The 20,346-nt window shown below is 37.4% G+C and overlaps 1 long non-coding RNA gene across 1 annotated transcript in view; it reads right to left on the minus strand.

Annotated features, from left to right (window-relative positions):
• Positions 1–3,200: 3,200 nt before the first annotated feature.
• Positions 3,201–20,346, minus strand: part of LOC132344991 (uncharacterized) — a 53,072-nt gene continuing 35,926 nt past the window's right edge. The window contains exon 2 of the long non-coding RNA XR_009494090.1: positions 3,201–3,458. This is a non-coding gene — a long non-coding RNA (uncharacterized lncRNA). The remainder of the gene's footprint in view (positions 3,459–20,346) is intronic.

A 20,346-nucleotide genomic window follows, 5' to 3' on the forward strand; every position in this document is an offset into this window, starting at 1 on the left:
GATTTAGGTAGACTTTAATCAAGTATGCTGCTGCTGCTGCTGCTAAGTCGCTTCAGTCGTGTCCAACTCTGTGTGACCCCATACACGGCAGCCCACCAGGCTCCTCCATCCCTGAGATTCTCCAGGCAAGAACACTGGAGTGGGTTGCCATTTCCTTCTCCAATGCATGAAAGTGAAAAGTGAAAGTGTCCGACTCTTAGCGACCCCATGGACTGCAGCCTACCAGGCTCCTCCATCCATGGGATTTTCCAGGCAAGAGGACTGGAGTGGGGTGCCATTGCCTTCTTTGTAACCAAGTATGATCTCCTAACTAGATTATGTATGCAAAATATCTATTTCCAAACATGGCAACATTTACAGGTTTTTATTGGATGTCAGTTTGCCAGGGGGACACTGCTAACAACCCTGGATAGTGCCTGCCATTTTTTTTTTTTTTTGGACAAGATTACTTTTTAATACACAGATATATTTTGCAAGTATATTCTCTTAGAAAGGGCTTGCCTTTTCATTTTCACATGAGTGTCTTTTGAAGAGCAAAAGTTTCAGTGTTGATAAAGTCCAAATTAATGATTTATTTACTTTACAGTTGCTCTATTTGTATGTTTAAGAAATATATATCAAACTTATTATCATTGAAAATTTTGGTCAATGATTTCTTCTAAAAGTTTTCCAGATTTAGGTCCTCAAACTATTTCGAGCTGAGGCTTGTTTTTATGTTTTATATATGCTTATTTAATTGTTCTAATGCTGTTTGTTGAAAATATTTGCTTTTTCTATTCAAGTGTCTTGGCAATATAATCAAAATAAATTGACTATATATATGTGTGTGTGTGTGTGTGTTAGTTGCTCAATAGTGTCCAACTCTTTGCAAGTCTGCCAGGCTCCTCTGAACATGGACTTCTCCAGGCAAGAATACTGGAGTGGGTAGCCATTCCCTCTCCAAGGGATCTTCTTAACCCAGGGATCAAACCCGAGTCTCCTGCATTCCAGGGTTAGTCTTTACCATCTAACCCACCAGGAAGCTCATGCATATGTGTGCTAAATTACTTCAGTCATGTCTGACTCTTGGATGCTATGGCTGTAGCCTGCCAGGCTCCTCTGTCCAAGGGATTTTTCAGGCGAGAATACTGGAATGGGTTGCCAAGCCCCTTTACAGGGCATCTTCCCAACCTGGGGATGGAACTTGTGTCTCCTGCTTTGCAGCTGAATGCCCTCTGAGCCACCTGGGAAGCCCAAGTCCATATATATCTAATTCTAAAGTCTATACTGTTCTATATGCCAAAATCACACTGCCCTGATTACTCCAATTACATAATGAGTCTTAAAATTAGATAGTAGGTCTTCTAACTTTGTTCTTTATAAAATTGTTTTGTTAATTCTAAACACCTTCCAGCTCTATATAATTGTTGGAATTTACTTATCAATTCCTACAAAATTACTTTCTGGGATTTTGACTGAGATTTAATTAAATCTAGAGAACAATTTGGAGTAGGCAATGGCACCCCACTCCAGTACTCTTGCCTGGAAAATCCCATGGACGGAGGAGCCTGGTAGGCTGCAGTCCATGGGGTCGCTAAGAGTCGGACACGACTGAGCGATTTCACTTTCACTTTTCACTTTCATGCATTGGAGGAGGAAATTTCAACCCACTCCAGTATTCTTGCCTGGAGAATCCCAGGGACAGCGGGGCCTGGTGGGCTGCCGTATATGGGGTCACACAGGGTCGGACACGATTGAAGCGACTTAGCAGCAGCAGCAGAGAACAATTAGGGGAGAATTGGTATCTTAACAATACTGAATCTTCCAAAATATGTATATATGTTTCATTTATTTCATTTTAAGTAATTTTATTTATTTGTGTGTTTAATTTCTCAGGATTGATTTTACAGTTTTTGGTATATAGATAATGCATATATTTCATCAGATATATCCCTATTTCATATTTTTGATGCTATTTTATATGGCATTGTTTTTAATCTATTTTGAGTGGATTTTTGCTAGTATATTGAAAAACAATTGATTAACTTATATTGATCCATTATTATTCAACATAAACTCATTCGTTAGGTTTAGTAGATTTTTTTAAATCTCCAACAGAATTTTCTACATAGAAAAAGTAGTTTATAAACATGAACAGTTTTACTTCCTCCTTTACAATTTCAATGTCTTACTCTTCCACCTATCCCATCCACAACACACACATACCTTTTCTCCTGCCTTATTGCACTGGTTTGGAACCTCAAGTGTGATGTCAAATGAAAGTTTGACAGGAGACATCCCTGATTTGTTACTGATCTTAGAGGAAATTTTTTTGTCTTTTATCACTAAGCCTGATGTTAGCTGGGTTTTCCAGGTAGCTCAGTGGGTAAATAATCTGCTTGTAATGTGGGAAACACGAGACAAGGGTTTGATCCCTGGGCTGGGAAGATGCTCTGGAGGAGGTCATGGCAACACCCTCCGGTGTTCTTGCCTGGAAAAATCCCACAGACAGAGGAGCCTGGTGGGCTACAGTCCATGAAATTGCAGAGTCAGACACGACTGAGCTACTAACACTAAGGACACGGTCAAGACTTTTATGCTTTTATCTTGAGCATCTGACACAATTTACTACACACAATAAGCATCACTTAATGTTTGTTTAATGAATGAGTACATGACAATTGCATAAATACATTATCCTGGCCTGCTTATAGCAGTATAGTGATAATACTGAGAATATACCTATGGGCAGGTATTCAGTCCCTAAGTATGCTAACATTCTTAAAAATTATGGTTGTTCATTCCAAATACCACTAGAGTGCATCAAGTCTAGCCAGCACAGGTATTTCAGCATTTTTAGGTGTTTCTGCATTCGTGTATCTATCTTAGTAAATGCTGCCTAGTAATGTGAACCAAGGTATATGCCAGTAAGAACTGAGGAAACTTTTATTATGTTGGCAACTTTTATATTCATGGGGCATGTATGCCTGAATGATCAGTAATGTCAGACTCATTGTGACTCCATGGACTATACCCCACCAGGCTCCTCTGTCCACAGGATTTTCTAGGCAAGAATACTGGGGTGGGCTGCTATTTCCTCCTCCAGATATTCATGGGGGCATATGCACAAAATCACAAAACTTATTTTGATAATAAAACTTATTACCAAGTTCAAGCTTATACTGCTTGCTGCATGACAGACAAATAAATGGGGAGACGAGTTGTTGGGAAAAGGAGCGGCCACTTTATTTGGAAAGGAAGAAGATTAAGGAGATAGTGGACTACTGTCTCAAAGAACCATCTTGCTGAATTTGGATGCTAGTTTGTTTTATAGAATAAAGAAGGTGAGGTAAGGAGGTAAAGTAGAAAAGGTGGTAAATTGTTGCAAATACATCCCGGTTCTGGTCAAACTCCAGAGGGGATGTGTTAATTTCTTCTTTCCTGCAGCTGTTCACAGGTGCGCCTGATCAGGAAGTTTCCTGTGAGCCAAACAAAGGTATTTTAGCTCAGGATTAGGCATGGTAGGTAGGTTTCCTGGAGATGGACCATTATACGTGCTTTAAGCTATAGGCAACATCACTTTAGTGATTAACCTGTAGCAAAAGTATTAGAATACAAAGTTTAAAGTAAAAGAAACAGATCTGATATGAAGTCAGATTTGTTATTCCCTATTACAAAGCCAATCAGAAGAAGGTACACTTACCAATACGAAATTCCTGAAAGGGGATATTAATAGTAGCTCTAAGGTGTCTAAAAATATATCTCCAGGGAAACCCATATATATATATATATATATATACGGGTCAGTGATAAATAACCTGGCAGGTTATAGTCCGTGGGGTTGCAAAAAGAGTTAGACAGGACTTAACAACTAAATAACAAAACAACATACATTTATATACATATATATATATACACACACACACATACATATATGTGTATATATATACATATATATTCATGTGTGTGTGTGTGTGTATATATATATACATATATATATATTAGTGTAATGTGTTTTTTCAAAGTAGTTATTGAATACTTATAAAAAGTGATAAAATAACCAAGGTGAGGATCAATCAGTATAGATTCACTATTGTAGTTTTTACAACTCTTATGACAGAAAAGATTAATAATGTCATGAATACTTGTAGTTATTTATTTTTGTAGTTATTTGTAAATTAGCATACTTACATTTTTTAAAAAGAAAACTTGAATAGAAAAATAACAGAACTGTACACTTCCAACAGCTTTAAGATACTTTAGAATATTAATATAAGAAAATTTAACTAAATTTCTTTAAAATATATAAAAATATTTTTTCATCCTTTTTGAAACAAAATCAACAATGAAATATTATTCAGGGTTTAGGAGTATAAATAAACTGGTGATATTCAATAGAGTTATTTAAACTATTTTTGAAAACTGAAATCAATATTGAAAAGAAAATGGTACCACTTTCAAGAAATAGTGAATACAGTTCAGAAAAAAGTATTGAGAGAATTTTATTCTATTTGCTGTATGTATAGATTATTTAGTATAAGGAATTTGATATTTGGTTAATTAAGAATTTTAAAGTGGGAATTTTAAAATTCCCACTCACTATTTTAAACTACAAGCTTCACAGTAGATAAGTGTAAGATAAATATCTTTATTTAAGCTAAATCTTATAACTAAACTTTTTTCTCTCAAAGTTTTATCCTATCTTGCTTTCTGTAAGTTGTTGTTTTTTTTCCCCCTTTAAAATATAAGGTCTACCATTCTACTCCCCATTTCCATGAGCTTGACTAGTTTAGATACCTCACATAATAGGAAGGAGTCAATGAGAAATTGCTGTTTAGCAGGTATAAAGTTTCAGTTGTAAAAGACAAACGTGTTCTAGAGATCTGCTATAAAATATTGTGCCTGTATATTTAAATACCTAGTAGGTGCTTAACTATTGGAATGTTCAATAAATGCCAGCTGATTGACAAAGTATACATCTTCAGAGTTACATGTGCTAAAGTTCTGTGGAAAAGACCATCCCAGATTACCTTCAGTGACTGACATTTACTGCAATACACATGTAACTTTGGTCTTCAGTACTACGTTGAATAATGTATCCTGCAGATTCATGTCCACTTGGAGTCCAGAATGTGTATTTGCAGATGTTCTCAGGTTAAAATTACGGCACACCATAACAAAGTGTACCCTAATCCAATGACTGATATCTTTTTAAGGAGAAGGAAACTTAGACACTAAGATACACAGAGAAGAGAATACCAGGTGAAGATGGGAAACAGATGTTTGAGTGATAAGTCTACAAGCCAACTAAAGGCAAGAAACACCATAGAATGCCAGCAAACATCAGAAGCAAAGAGAGGAATGGAACGGATTCTTCCTCAAAGCCTTTAAAGTTAGTTTCAGACATCCAGCTTCCCCAGCTATGAGAAAACACATTTCTAGTGTTTCAAGCCCTCCAGTTTGTGGTTCTGTGTTCCCATAGTCCTAGGAAATGAACGCACGATGTTACAGTTTCAAGTTATTAGCTTTATTTCCTGCATTTTGGTCTTAAATTTAACTCTCACCCACAAACTTTGTGAATTAAGGTAATAATAGTGGGTTTCTGTTGCTTGGCCTAAAGAACTTTAAACAAGGAAAGCTGATGTACAAACTAGAAAAACCATCTGCAGCTGCTTTTGACAGAATATAACTGTGGCCTTAAGTTAAACGGATACCTCACTAGTTCATGAACATACTAATCCAGAAACACTGAACATATTGCACGTGTGTATCAGTGAGGGTCCATTCAGAAAATACAAAAACAAAGACATCATTCAAAGTTTGAAAAATAGAGGGAATTTAATGCAAGGTAATGGAGATCAGTGGAGAAATAACTCCAGAAAGAATGAAGGGATGGAGCCTAAGCAAAAGTAGTACCCAGTTGTGGATGTGACTGGTGATAGAAGCAAGGTCCGATGCTGTAAAGAGCAATATTGCATAAGAACCTGGAATGTTAGGTCCATGCTGCTGCTGCTGCTGCTAAGTCGCTTCAGTCGTGTCTGACTCTGTGCGACCCCATAGACGGCAGCCAACAGGCTCCCCCATCCCTGGGATTCTCCAGGCAAGAACACTGGAGTGGGTTGCCATTTCCTTCTCCAATGCATGAAAGTGAAAAGTGAAAGTGAAGTCGCTCAGTCGTGCCCGACTCTTAGCAACCCCATGGATTGCAGCCTACCAGGCTCCTCCATCCATGGGATTTTCCAGGCAAGAGTACTGGAGTGGGGTGCCATTGCCTTCTCCGGTTAGGTCCATGAATCAAGGCAATTTAGAAGTGGTCAAACTGGAGATGGCAAGAGTAAACATCAACATTCCAGGAATCAGCGAACTAAAATGGACTGGAATGGGTGAATTTAACTCAGATGACCATTATATCTACTACTGTGGGCAGGAATCCCTTAGAAGAAATGGAGTAGCCATCATAGTCAACAAAAAAGTCTGAAATGCAGTACTTGGATGCAATCTCAAAAACGACAGAATGATGTCTGTTCATTTCCAAGGCAAACCATTCAATATCATGGTAATCCAAGACTATGCCCCAACCAGTAATGCTGAAGAAGCTGAATTTGAATGGTTCTATAAAGACTTACAAGACATTTTAGAACTAACACTCCCAAAAGATGTCCTTTTCATTATAGGGGACTGGAATGAAAAAGTAGGAAGTCAAGAAACACCTGAAGTAACAGGCAAATTTGGCCTTGGAGTACAGACTGAAGCAGGGCAAAGGCTAATAGAGTTTTGCCAAGAGAACGCACTGGTCATAGCAAATACCCTCTTCCAACAACACAAGAGAAGAATCTACTCATGGACATCAGCAGATGGTCAACACCAAAATCAGAGTCATTATATTCTTTGCAGCCAAAGATGGAGAAGCTCTATACAGTCAGCAAAAACATGACCAGGAGCTGACTGTGACTCAGATCATGAACTCCTTATTGCAAAATTCAGACTTAAATTGAAGAAAGTAGGGAAAGCCACTAGACCATTCAGATAAGACCTAAATCAAATCCCTTATGATCATAGAGTGGAAGTGAGAAATAGATTTAAGAGACTAGATCTGATAGACAGAGTGCCTGATGAACTATGGATGGAGGTTCATGACATTGTACAGAAGACAGGGATCAAGATCATACCCAAGAAAAAGAAATGAAAAAAAGCAAAATGGCAATCTGAGGAGGCCTTATAAATAGCTGTGAAAAGAAGAGAAGTGAAAAGTAAAGGAGAAAAGGAAAGATATAAGCATCTGAATGCAGAGTTCCAAAGAATAGCAAGGAGAGATAAGAAAGCCTTCCTCAGTGATCAATGCAAAGAAATAGAGGAAAACAACAGAATGGGAAAGACTAGAGATCTCTTCATGAAAATTAGAGATACCAAGGGAACATTTCATGCAAAAATGGGCTCAATAAAGGACAGAAATGGTATGGACTTAACAGAAGCAGAAGATATTAATAAGCGGTGGCAAGAAAACACAGAAGAATTGTACAAAAAAAGAACTTCATGACCCAGATATTCACGATGGTGTGATCACTCATCTAGAGCCAGACATCCTGGAATGTGAAGTCAAGTGGGCCTTAGAAAGCATCACTACGAATAAAGCTAGTGGAGGTGATAGAATTCCAGTTGAGCTATTTCAAATCCTGAAAGATGATGCTGTGAAAGTGCTGCACTCAATATGTCAGCAAATTTGGAAAACTCAGCAGTGGCCACAGGACTGGAAAAGGTCAGTTTTCATTCCAATCCCAAAGAAAAGCAATGCCAAAGAATGCTCAAACTACCAGAAAATTGCACTCATCTCACACACCAGTAAAGTAATGCTCAAAATTCTCCAAGCCAGGCGTCAGCAGTACATGAAACGTGAACTTTCAGATGTTCAAGCTGGTTTTAGAAAAGGCAGAGGAACCAGAGATCAAATTGCCAACATCTGCTGGATCATCGAAAAAGCAAGAGAGTTCCAGAAAAACATCTATTTCTGCTCTATTGACTATGCCAAAGCCTTTGACTGTGTGGATTACAATAAACTGTGGAAAATTCTGAAAGAGATGGGAATACCAGACCACCTGACCTGCTCTTGAGAAACCTATATGCAGGTCAGGAAGCAACAATTAGAACTGGACATGGAACAACAGACTGGTTCAAAATAGGAGAAGGAGTATGTCAAGGCTGTATATTGTCACCCTGCTTATTTGACTTATATGCAGAGTATCTCATGAGAAACGCTAGACTGGAAGAAACAGAAGCTGGAATCAAGATTGCAGGGAGAAATATCAATAATGCAGATATTATGCATTATTGATATGTCTCAGACAACACCACCCTTAAGGCAGAAAGTGAAGAGGAACTAAAAAGTCTCTTGATGAAAGTGAAAGAGGAGAGTGAAAAAGTTGGCTTAAAGCTCAACATTCAGAAAATGAAAATCATGGCATCAGGTCTCATCACTTCATGGGAAATAGATGGGGAAACAGTGGAAACAGTGTCAGAGTTTATTTTTGGGGGGTCCAAAATCACTGCAGATGGCGATTGCAGCCATGAAATTAAGAGATGCTTACTCCTTGGAAGGAAAGTTATGACCAACTTAGATAGCATATTCAAAAGCAGAGACATTTCTTTGCCAACAAATGTTCGTCTAGTCAAGGCTATGGTTTTTTCTGTGGTCATTTATGTGTGGGAGAGTTGGACTGTGAAGAAAACTGAGTGCCGAAGAATTGATGCTTTTGAACTGTGGTGTTGGAGAAGACTCTTGAGAATCCCTTGGACTACAAGGAGATCCAACCAGTCCATCCTAAAGGAGATCAGTCCTGGGTGTTCGTTGGAAGGACTGATGCTGAAACTCCAATACTTTGGCCACATCATTGAAGAGTTGACTCATTGGAAAAGACTCTGATGCTGGCAGGGATTGGAGGCAGGAGGAGAAGGGGACGACAGAGGAAGAGATGGTTGGATGGCATCACCGACGCCATGGACATGAGTTTGAGTAAATTCCGGGAGTTGGTGATGGACATGGAGGCCTGGCATCCTGCGATTCATGGAGTCACAAAAAGTCGGACACGACTGAGTGAGCAGAACCGAACAGAATGCAAGGTGTTGTTTACATGGCTAATGGAAGAGACTGAGAAGCCAACCAGGGAAAAATATGAGAACCTAGAGATTAGGAGCAGCAGGAAGTTGCTTTTACCTATAGTCTATGGGGACAAAAGGAGAAGGTAGAGTTGTGAGAGCCAGGACTAAGTCCCAGGCAGAAGCTGGCATCTGAACAATCCAAGGATGCTGGAACCACAGAAGATGAAAAGTTCCTGTTAGTGATACCAGTAAAATAGTGAAGATTTTCTGTTTTCTGTTGGCTTAACCCTGTTAGAAGTCCAGTAAGAATGGAGCATGGGAAATGGATTCTCCAAGGGTCAGTCCCCTGCTTTATAGAGCTGAGCAGGGGAATCAAAAGGAATAGGATGGAACAGAGTAGATATTTCATAGCCATTATTTTCAGTTTATCTCTTCCACTATTACCCAGATCAGTCCCTAATTATCATTCATCATGTATGTTATAAACGTCTAACAATTTTCTCTGACTCTAGTTGCAGCCTCTTCTTAGTCACTGTGGACATAATAAGGCTATTTGTTTAACTTAACTGAAGAATACGTTTCATTATTTAGTAGAGGATAGGATAAAGGCTAAACTTAGTAAATTGTTGATTTAGGTCCTAAATCAGGTTCAAAATATCTTTTAAATTGTCTCTCATTATTTGTACACTTAATTACTCTGCTCTTACTAGATTGTATTAGGATGGTATTGTTGGAGAAGAAAAATAAAACCTATACAAAATTGTTGACTGATTGTGATTCATTTTAAATTGCATGGTAGACTAAGTCCTTTAAGACACTGAGATCAATGAGGGCTAGAGTAGTCTCTGAATCTCAGTTTAAATGCCTGCCTATGTTTTATTCAATATTGTATCCTGGCACTTAGGTCAGTACATGACCATAGTTTATACTGAAGGATGAGATCATTAATGATGGGCCAGTTATGTAAGATGTAAAATATTTAGTGAAAAGTATTATTAGCCAGATATAAAATTTATTTTTTACATATATATATAACTCAAAAATACAGAAATATTCTGAGGTTTTAACAGAATTTTTTCTTTCAAGGTTACACATTGCATTCTCTAGTTTATTACACAGAGTCAATAAATGTTGCATTCCTAAATTGCATAAAGATAATCATGATAGTTTTAAATATATAGGATACCTTAAAGACACAGTTATAAATAGTTATATGTATACACATAGGAGCATGCATGCACAAGTTGAAACAAAGAAGAAAATGTGTTCTCTATTATATAGAAAATGTGTTTTCCATTGTTCAAATTTAGTTATTTTCAGTGTTCTGAAGAACAATTTATAGCTCTATCATTGTATCTACCTCAAGTAGATACATGGATATCTACTAGATATCTACTATGGATACACAGCTATTACTATGTAAAACATGGAGTATTACATTTTTTTTTCAGATTTTGGGCTGATGTGTAAAAGTTAGTAATAATATGCTTAGTTCAAATTACATGCTATCACCAATGCAGGAAATGCAAGAGATGTGATTTGATCCCTGGGTGGGGAATATCCCCTGGAGTAGGAAATGGTATCCCAACTCCAATATTCTTGCCTGGAAAATTCCATGAACAGAGGTGAGCCACAGTCCATGGTTGGCAAAGAGTTGGATGCGACTGAGCACAAACACACACACACACACCCACACACACACACACACACCCACACACACACATATCACCTTTGAAACAACTTCGCCCTTCCTCTTTAGTTATGTAGAAAGATATGAAGCAACTGTGTGTGTGTGTGTGTGTATATATATATATATATATATACTTTTCTGAAAGAAGTATATTCTTCATACTTCAGCATGTCAAAAGCCCTTCTAATGCTATGCTCATTTTTGGCAGTACACTTCTGTAAACAGTATTTGAAGCCAGAATTTTATCTAAGAGCCAAAGAGACTTCGGATTATAAGAGAAGTGGAATTGTACTCTTTTTCTTGACATTGACTTGGGGAAGATTGGATTTGAGCACAGTGAATAGTTTATGCTGGAACTTACTCAGTGTCCCTTGTGGCTCACATTGTAAAGATTCTACCTGCAATGCAAGAAGATGCAGGAGCTGCTGCTTTGATCCCTGGGTCAGGAAGATTCCTTGGAGAAGGAAATGGATACCCACTTCAGTACTTTTGCCTGGAAAATTCCATTGACAGGCTAAGTCCATGGGACTCACAAAGAGTCAGACACAACTGAGGGACTAACACTTTCACTTTTCACTCAGACCTACAACTGTGTATGTACTTGAAAAAAAAAATGACAAGCAAGCTGCAAAATCTGTTCTTAAGAGATGTCATAGTAAACTGATCTCTGGAAAAAAAAAAAGAATAAAAGGCAATACAATGGAACGAAGATAATCTCTTCCACAAATAGTGCCGGAACAAATGGACACTCACGTACAAAATAGTGAATCTTGACTTAGACCTTACAGCCTTTACAAAATTAAGTCCAAATAGATCATACACCTGTAGCTGAGCAGGATCTTATGAGATCTTTCCAATACAGACCTTTCCCCCATACCTTCTGCTATATCTTCTCTCTGAAGTAGTCAGACAATAGTATCTCATACATATTTCCTGAGTAGTTCAAATGCTAAAACCACCACCAAATGAAAGAAATTAACTGCTTGATGATCATGAGCATGTAGCCCCTGAACTTCTAGTCCCTAAGGATTAATAATGTTGACCTCCCTATTACCTCACCATCAACCAATTGAAGAATTGTACAGGAGCTGTTCACATACCCTGTGACTGCCCCTCCCTCATCTTTCATTTAAAAATGCTTTGCTGAAACCCTTCAGGGAGTTTGGAGTATTGGGGGGGTGGGGCAACAGACACATATTTTCCTTTCATGACATTACAATAAATCTTTCTGTGAGCCAAACTCTGAAGTTTTGGTGTAAATTATTTTTTCTGCAAAGAAAAAAAAATTAAGAGTGTGAGAAAACAAGCCACATGCTGGGAGAAAAATATTCACAAAAGACACATCTGATAAAGGATTGTTTTCCAAAATATACAAAGAATACTTAGAAATCAATAATAGGAAAACAAACATCCCCATTAAAAAATAGGCCAAAACCTTAAAAGATACTTTGCCAGAAAAGAGGTACAGATGGCAAATAAATGTATCAAAAGTGTTCCATATTGTGTGTCTTCAGAGAAATGCAAATTAAAACCACAACAAAAGAGACACTGATGTATAGAACAGTCTTATGGACTCTGTGGGAGAGGGAGAGGGTGGGAAGATTTGGGAGAATGGCAATGAAACATGTAAAATATCATGTAGGAAACGAGTTGCCAGTCCAGGTTCGATGCATGATGCTGGATGCTTGGGGCTGGTGCACTGGGACGGCCCAGAGGGATGGTATGGGGAGGGAGGAGGGAGGAGGGTTCAGGATGGGGAACACATGTATACCTGTGGCGGATTCATTTTGATATTTGGCAAAACTAATACAATTATGTAAAGTTTAAAAATAAAATAAATTAGAGGAAAAAAAAAAAAAAAAAAAAATAAATAAAACCACAATGAGCTACCACTACATATCTATTAGAATGGTCAAACCCCAGAACAGTGATAACACTAAATGTTGGTGAGGCTATGAAGCAACTGGGACTCATTTATTGCTGATAGAACTAGAAATGGAACAGCCCCTTTGGAAGACAACTTGGCAGTTTCTTAAAAAACTAAACACTCTCTTACCATATGAGCCAACAATCTTGCTCCTCAGTATTTTCTCTGAGAAGCTGAAAAGTTTTGTCCACACAGAAACTTGCACATGAATGTTTATAGCAGCTTTACTCACAGTTACCAAAACCTGGAGGAAACCAAGATGTCCTTCAGTAGGTGAATGGATAAATAAAGTGTGATGCATCCAGACAATGGAATATTATTCAGCATTAAAAAGAAATGAGCTATCAAGTCATGTAAAGAAAAGAGGCCAATTTGAAAAGTCCACATCTTATATGACTCCAACTATTTGACACTATTGTAAAGAGAAAAATTGTGAAGACAGTTAAAAAAAAAATCACTGATTACCTGATGTTGGGGTCAGGGAAAAGAGTGGCAAGAGCACAGAGGATTTGTAGCACAGCGAAAACACTCTGTATAATACCATAATGATGGATCCATGACATTATACATTTATCCAGACCCAAAGACTGTGCAACAGCAAGGATGAACCATAAGGTAAACTATGGTCTTTGGATGATAATGATGTGTCAGTGTAGACTCATCAAATGTACCAACTGTACTACTGTGGCAGGGGATGTTGATAATCGTTATGATTATTGGCTGGTGGACAGGGGATAGATAGTAAATCTCTGCAATTGCCACTTAATTTCATTGCAAATCTTAAATTGTTCTAAAAAAGAAATCCTAATAAATAAATAAGCTGTCATAGTTAAGGCTCAAGGTAATTCTTTTTATTGTAAGACCTCCTCAAAAAACCTAACACTGGGAGGAATCCTTCCCCCAAGGATGAGCAGTCACACTGAAAAATCCCTTACCTCAGAGCCAGATTGACTTTTGGACTTCTTTCATTTCTGCCTAACACAGCCTCTGCTCTGTGGCAAATTTCTATTGCTTATGGCCTTGCACCAGATTGCTGAACTGCTCTGAACTCTAGCCAGGAGAGCAGTTTGGTACTGGAGAACTTTTTAACCGCAAAGAGAGGCTGTTGTGAAGACCAACTCTTACATAAATTTGACTTAATGAGGTACACCTGAGTTCTCAGTTTCTTGTCAGTTTAGCCAGACCAGCAGAAAAGAGGAAGAATTTAATGAACCAGGGCAAGCAAGTGTGGGGTCTTTAGAAATAGTTTAGGATATTGGGGAAAAGCTGAGTTCCTGATATGAAGGGGAGATGAGAATTCAGAGTTGTCATAATGTGAAAAATATTTTAATTATGATATTAGTTTGTACTCAAAACAGGTAAAGTAGTATCCATATTTCAAATGTGTGTATTGGATTTCTAATTTTGTTTTTCAACTTAAACCTTCAGTTCCTTGAATTTTGAAGATGTTTCTTCCAACAAATATATCAGTTCTTATTTGATAATTTGCCATAAAACTGTTGATTTTTATAGTCAATGTATATGTTAGTAAATATTTTAATCTAATTTGAACAGAAGCAGCAAAAACATTGGCCAAACAAATAATTATAGGGTGGGCACTTTTTGTATTACACACATTTATCATTATCATTATTATTATTTTCTGAGCTTTTGGAAAGCTGAACTCAGATAAACAACAAATATTCAAACTATTATGAAAAAACAAAATCTCTTAGGCATCAAGAGCTTTGGGCTACTTCTGCCACTAGCTAGCTGGGTGGGATCTTGGATATATCATGTAGTTTCATTTCATTGGAATGCTGATTTTTCCTTTTTAAAGTAAAAGAATTGTACTGGATGATTCCCAAATACTTTTGCAGCTCTCATAGCTCTAAAGTTTCTCACACATGTATTTGTTACAAATATTTTATATACATAGCAATATTCCCAAAAGGCTGCACAATCATGATATGCCCTGTATACTAGGAATTAAATCAATCAATTAGTAACAACAACCATTTCATTCAGAATAAAGAAATGTCAAAAATAAACACACATTCTTAAAGTATTAAAATACAGATTTCAGAAATTTTGACAACTTATAATACAAAACATACTGATTTTACTATTTTTCCCTTATGAAAAGAATAGGCTGTTCATACACCACGAACAGTAAGTGCTTCTTTGCAAATTCTTCAAGAAATCGTAACATTTTTTTACTCATTAGCAGGACGTGGCTATCAAGTGGAAGTTAAATAAAATCATGACTTCAACATACTATGGGCCATTTTTCAGTAAGAAGATGCATTTCTCTTTTCAAGACTAGTCTGATAAAATGCTTATGACCTTTTACCACAGTAATTTTCATGCCTTAGAAAACTTGATCTATCCTTTAATTCTTCCTATCATATGTCTTTACCTCTAGATCTTATGTCATAAATGTATACTTAACAATTATTTGCTATTTCCAAATTACTTCATCTATATATATATATATATATATATATATTGAAGATTATACCATCATAAAACATTACAAAGAAGCTGTTAAAATACATCATTCACAGTAGTTACCCTTGACTTTCTAGAATCTTAGCTACTCAAAATGTGGACCATGGGCCATCAGCCTTAATATCACCTTAAGCAGAATCTTAGTCCACCCCAGGCCAAGGTCGAATCATAACACATTCAAATTTGAGAAGCACGGTGGCTCAAAAGGTGGTACTGTTGCTTCTGGTCTGAGGACCATGCTTTAAGTAGCAAACAAGTAGACAGCCTAGGGAGGCCCTGGTGTGTTTTTTTCCCCCATCAATGTTTTTCCTGGGGTAGTACTGAGTTGGTAGTTAATGCTTATAGCTTTCTTCCGAAAGAGTGCCAAAAGCTAAAACTTATAAGAGAACTTACTTTTAGAGAAGATTTTCATGTTACCTTTGGAAAAAAAAAAATGTTTTCAAAATTAGTGTAAATCACCTAGATATACATTGATTATATTTTCATTCCATTTTGAAAATAAAATAATTGACTATTCATATCTGAAGTAGAAATTGTTCATTTCCATGCAATTGCAAAAGATTTTAATGGAAAATCAATTGTTTCAAAGTATTTTATGCTTGGATACCAATCATTAAAGATTCAAAGAGATTGAAAGGCTACATCTAAGGGACAGATGTTGGCTCAAATTATGCTGAATACAAACCTTACAAAGTATAATATATAATTTTCCTACATCTATTTTCACTTCTGGTTGCCTCCCTCTTCCAAAGATATTTGTGCTTCGGATAGAAAATCCTGTGATGTCATTTGAGGGAAAATTACGGTGTGAGTTTTGTTTATAACAATGCAGTGGTCAGAAGAACCCACTCCACCTTGGCACTAGATTACAGTTCAGAAGATATTCATGTTCGTTTGCAATGTATCCAAAGGACAGTGAAAGAGAGAGATTTAAAGTTGGAAAGAGTTCATACAAATCAAAGTGAATGTTTCCTAAAATAAAATGTAATCTGATATGATGATATGATATGACTTAATATTTTTTATTCAGTCATGTCTGACTCTTTGTGACCCCACAGACTGCAGCACTGCAGGCTGGCCTGTCCTTCACTATCTCCCAGAGTTTGCTTAAACTCATGTCCATTGAGTCAGTGATGCTATCCAACCATCTCATCCTCGGTCACCCCCTTCTCCTCCTGCCCTCAGTCTTTCCCAACATCAGTGTCTTTTCCAAAGAGTTGACTCTTCATCTTAATATAATACAATATAATAAAGCTCTTGAAGAAAAAATAATCTGAATCCAAAATATAAAATAATAAAATAAAGATGGTAGCAAAGAAGTTTGTTTTTCCTCATCTTTCTAATTCCTCTTCTGAATATCGGATGTGAAGTTACAAAATAGTAATCAATAAGGCTCATTCACCCAATGTAGAAATGGTCAATGCTTGCTTGTCTGTTCAACACTGTTAATGCTGCACTGATACCTCGAAACAGGAAATAAAGGTCTGATTTGTAGAACATTATAAAATACTAATTGAGTTGCAGGAGTTGTAGGGTAGAATCAATGAAAGGAAAATTATGTAAAAATTGTAAATTATAAATCAATTTTTGAAAGTTTGAAATGGAGAAAGAAGAAAGAATAAAAATATAGAGATTAAAAAACATAACAAGAGAAGGATAAGAATGGAAGATTAAAGAGTGTAGAGAAGCCACAGAGATGGAGAGTTACATAGATAAATGACCAATATTTACTAGCATTGAAAGAAACATGGATAGACCAACATGAAACTCATAGGGAGAGGTAGAAGGATTGTTAAGAGTCCTTAAAATTAGGTGCCCATTTCAGGTCTGTTCCCTTATTCCAGAGAATAAGGATTAGATAACAAAAAACCAAAAAAAAAGTAGATAATATGTCTTTATTGTTTATATAACAGAATGGGAAAGACAAGAGATCTTTTCAAGAAATTAGAGATACCAAGGAAACATTTCATGCAAAGATGGGCACAATAAAGAACAGAAATGGTATAGACCTAAGAGAAGCAGACAGTATTAGGAGGTGGCAAGAATACACAGAAGAACTGTACAAAAAGATCCTCACTACCAAGATAATCACGATGGTGTGATCACGCACCTAGAGCCAGAAATTCTGGAATGCGAAGTCCAGTGGGCCTTAGAAAGCATCACTCAGAACAAAGTGAGTGCAGGTGATAGAATTCCAGTTGAGCTATTCCAAATCCTGAAAGATGATGCTGTGAAAGTGCTGCACTCAATATGCCAGCACATTTGGAAAACTCAGCAGTGGCCACAGGACTGGAAAAGGTCAGTTTTCATTCCAATCCCAAAGAAAGGCAATGCCAAAGAATGCTCAAACTACTGCACAATGGCACTCATCTCACACGCTAGTCAAGTAACACTCAAAATTCTCCAAGCCAGGCTTCAGTGATATGTGAACCATGAACTTTCAGATGTTCAAGCTGGTTTTAGAAAAGGCAGAGGAACCAGAGATCAAATTGCCAACGTCTGCTGGATCATTGAAAAAGGAAGAGAGTTCCAGAAAAACATATATTTCTGCTCTATTGACTATGCCAAAGCCTTTGACTGTGTGGATCACAATAAAGTGTGGAAAATTCTGAAAGAGATGGGAAAACCAGACCACCTGACCTGGCTCTTGAGAAACCTATATGCAGGTCAGGAAGCAACAATTAGAACTGGACATGGAACAACAGACTTGTTCCAAATAGGAAAGGGAGTACGTCAAGGCTGTATATTGTCACCCTGCTTATTTAACTTATATGCAAAGTACATCAAGAGAAATGCTGGGGTGGAGGAAGCACAAGCTGGAATCAAGATTTCCGGGAAAAATATCAATAACCTCAGATATGCAAATGGCACCACCCTTATGGCAGACGGTGAAGAGGAACTAAAAAGCCTCTTGATGAAAGTGAAAGAGGAGAGTCAAAAAGTTGACTTAAAGCTCAACATTCAGAAAACTAACATCATGGCATCTGGTCACATCACTTCATGGGAAATAGATGGGGAAACAGTGGAAACAGTGTCAGATTTCATTTTTGTAGGGTCCAAAATCACTGCAGATGGTGACTGCAGCCATGAAATTAAAAGATGCTTACTCCTTGGAAGGAAAGTTATGACCAACCTAGATAGCATATTCAAAAGCAGAGACAGTACTTTGCCAACAAAGGTCCGTCTAGTCAAGGCTATGGTTTTTCCTGTGGTCATGTATGGATGTGAGAGTTGGACTGTGAAGAAAGCTGAGTGCCGCAGAACTGATGCTTTTGAACTGTGGTGTTGGAGAAGACTTTTGAGAGTCCCTTGGACTGCAAGGAGATCCAACCAGTCCATCCTAAAGGAGATCAGTCCTGGGTGTTTATTGGAAGGACTGATGCTAAAGCTGAAACTCCAATCCTTTGGCCACCTCATGTGAAGAGTTGACTCACTGGAAAAGACTCTGATGCTGGGAGGGATTGGGGGCAGGAGGAGAAGGGGACGACAGAGGATGAGATGGCTGGATGGCATCACTGACTCAATGGACATGAGTTTGAGTGAACTCCGGGAGTTGGTGATGGACAGGGAGGCCTGGTGTGCTGCGATTCATGGGGTCGCAAAGAGTCAGACAACACTGAGTGACTGAATTGAACTGAACTGAACTGAACTAGGTACTTAAGTATTGTTCTAAGTACTTTACATATACTAACTCATTCAGTGTTTATACAAACTTTATGGATGAGTAAACTAAGATAGATAATGATTAAGTATTGAATTAAGTTTTTAAAATAGTATATGGTCAAAGTTTAACTGGTCCAGAGTTTCATAGTTAGTTAGTAACAAATCTAGAGTTTGACTTCAAACATCTGACTTCAGTATTTTGATTCATTAACCACTATGCTATTAGGAATTCTAGGTTATAACAGTCATCCTCATTCTAAATATTGTATTTTTTTTTTTAATTTGCCAGCATGTCAAAAAGAACTTTTATTCTGATTCGAATAGCCTCTTATGCACTCATGCTTTCTTGTCAGATGCCTTTGGAGCGGGTGCTTTCTGGGATGGAGCTTTCTGACCCTTCTGAGTTTTAGGAGGAGGTGCTGCCTTCTGGCCTGCAGCTTTCTGGGCAGGAGCATTCTGGGCTGGAGCCTTCTTACCCTCAGTGGTGATCTTTTTTGCTGGAATCTTGGCGGCAGCAGCAGCTACTGCAGCTGCCCCCTTAGCAGCAAGGGCTTTCTTGGGAGAAGCTTTCAGGAGAGCTGTCTTTTATATTGTATTTCTATAATGAAACATAATGTTTTTCTTTTTTATGAAAGGGTTTGATTCTCACTGCAAACTGTTAGCTAGTTTTGAAAGGCAGTGTAAGAAAGCTAAAAGGCCTGGGTTTTTTACTAGTAGACAAAGATTGAAATCCTACTCTACCATTTACTACTTTTCACATATTTGGTAAATTATTGAATCTTTATTGACCTAACTGTTTCATTTGTAAATATATATCTCCAGTGTTTTATGTGAGATGAATAAGATTAAAATTATGGTACTATATTAGACAGGGTAGACACTCAAAATGGTAACTACTATTATTATTTCTGAAATTATTGTTTTTCATGCTGTTATTCTCAAGTGATTCTTACTAATTGTTGTTAGTCTCCTACATTTTACCACTACAATATGAACTCTATGAGAGTATGAAATCTAAGGTTTCTCCACCTTAATGTGGGCCTGATACGTAATAGCTATTCGGTAAGACATTAAATAAATAAATAAGAACACTGCTATAGATGAAGCATCACTACGAACAAAGCTAGTGGAGGTGATAGAATTCCAGTTGAGCTATTCCAAATCCTGAAAGATGATGCTGTGAAAATGCTACACTCAATATGCCAGCAAATGTGGAAAACTCAGCAGTGGCCACAGGACTGGAAAAGGTCAGTTTTCATTCCAATCCATAAGAAAGACAATGCCAAAGAATGCTCAAACTACCGCACAATTGCACTCATCTCACACACTAGTAAAGTAATGCTCAAAATTCTCCAAGCCAGGCTTCAGCAATATGTGAACAGTGAACTTCCTGATGTTCAAGCTGGGTTTAGAAAAGGCAGAGGAACCAGTGATCAAACTGCCAACATCTGCTGGATCATGGAAAAAGCAAGAGAGTTCCAGAAAAACATCTATTTCTGCTTTA

This window comes from Bos taurus, chromosome 3 (genome assembly GCF_002263795.3).
Source record: "Bos taurus isolate L1 Dominette 01449 registration number 42190680 breed Hereford chromosome 3, ARS-UCD2.0, whole genome shotgun sequence".
NCBI lineage: Eukaryota > Metazoa > Chordata > Mammalia > Artiodactyla > Bovidae > Bos > Bos taurus.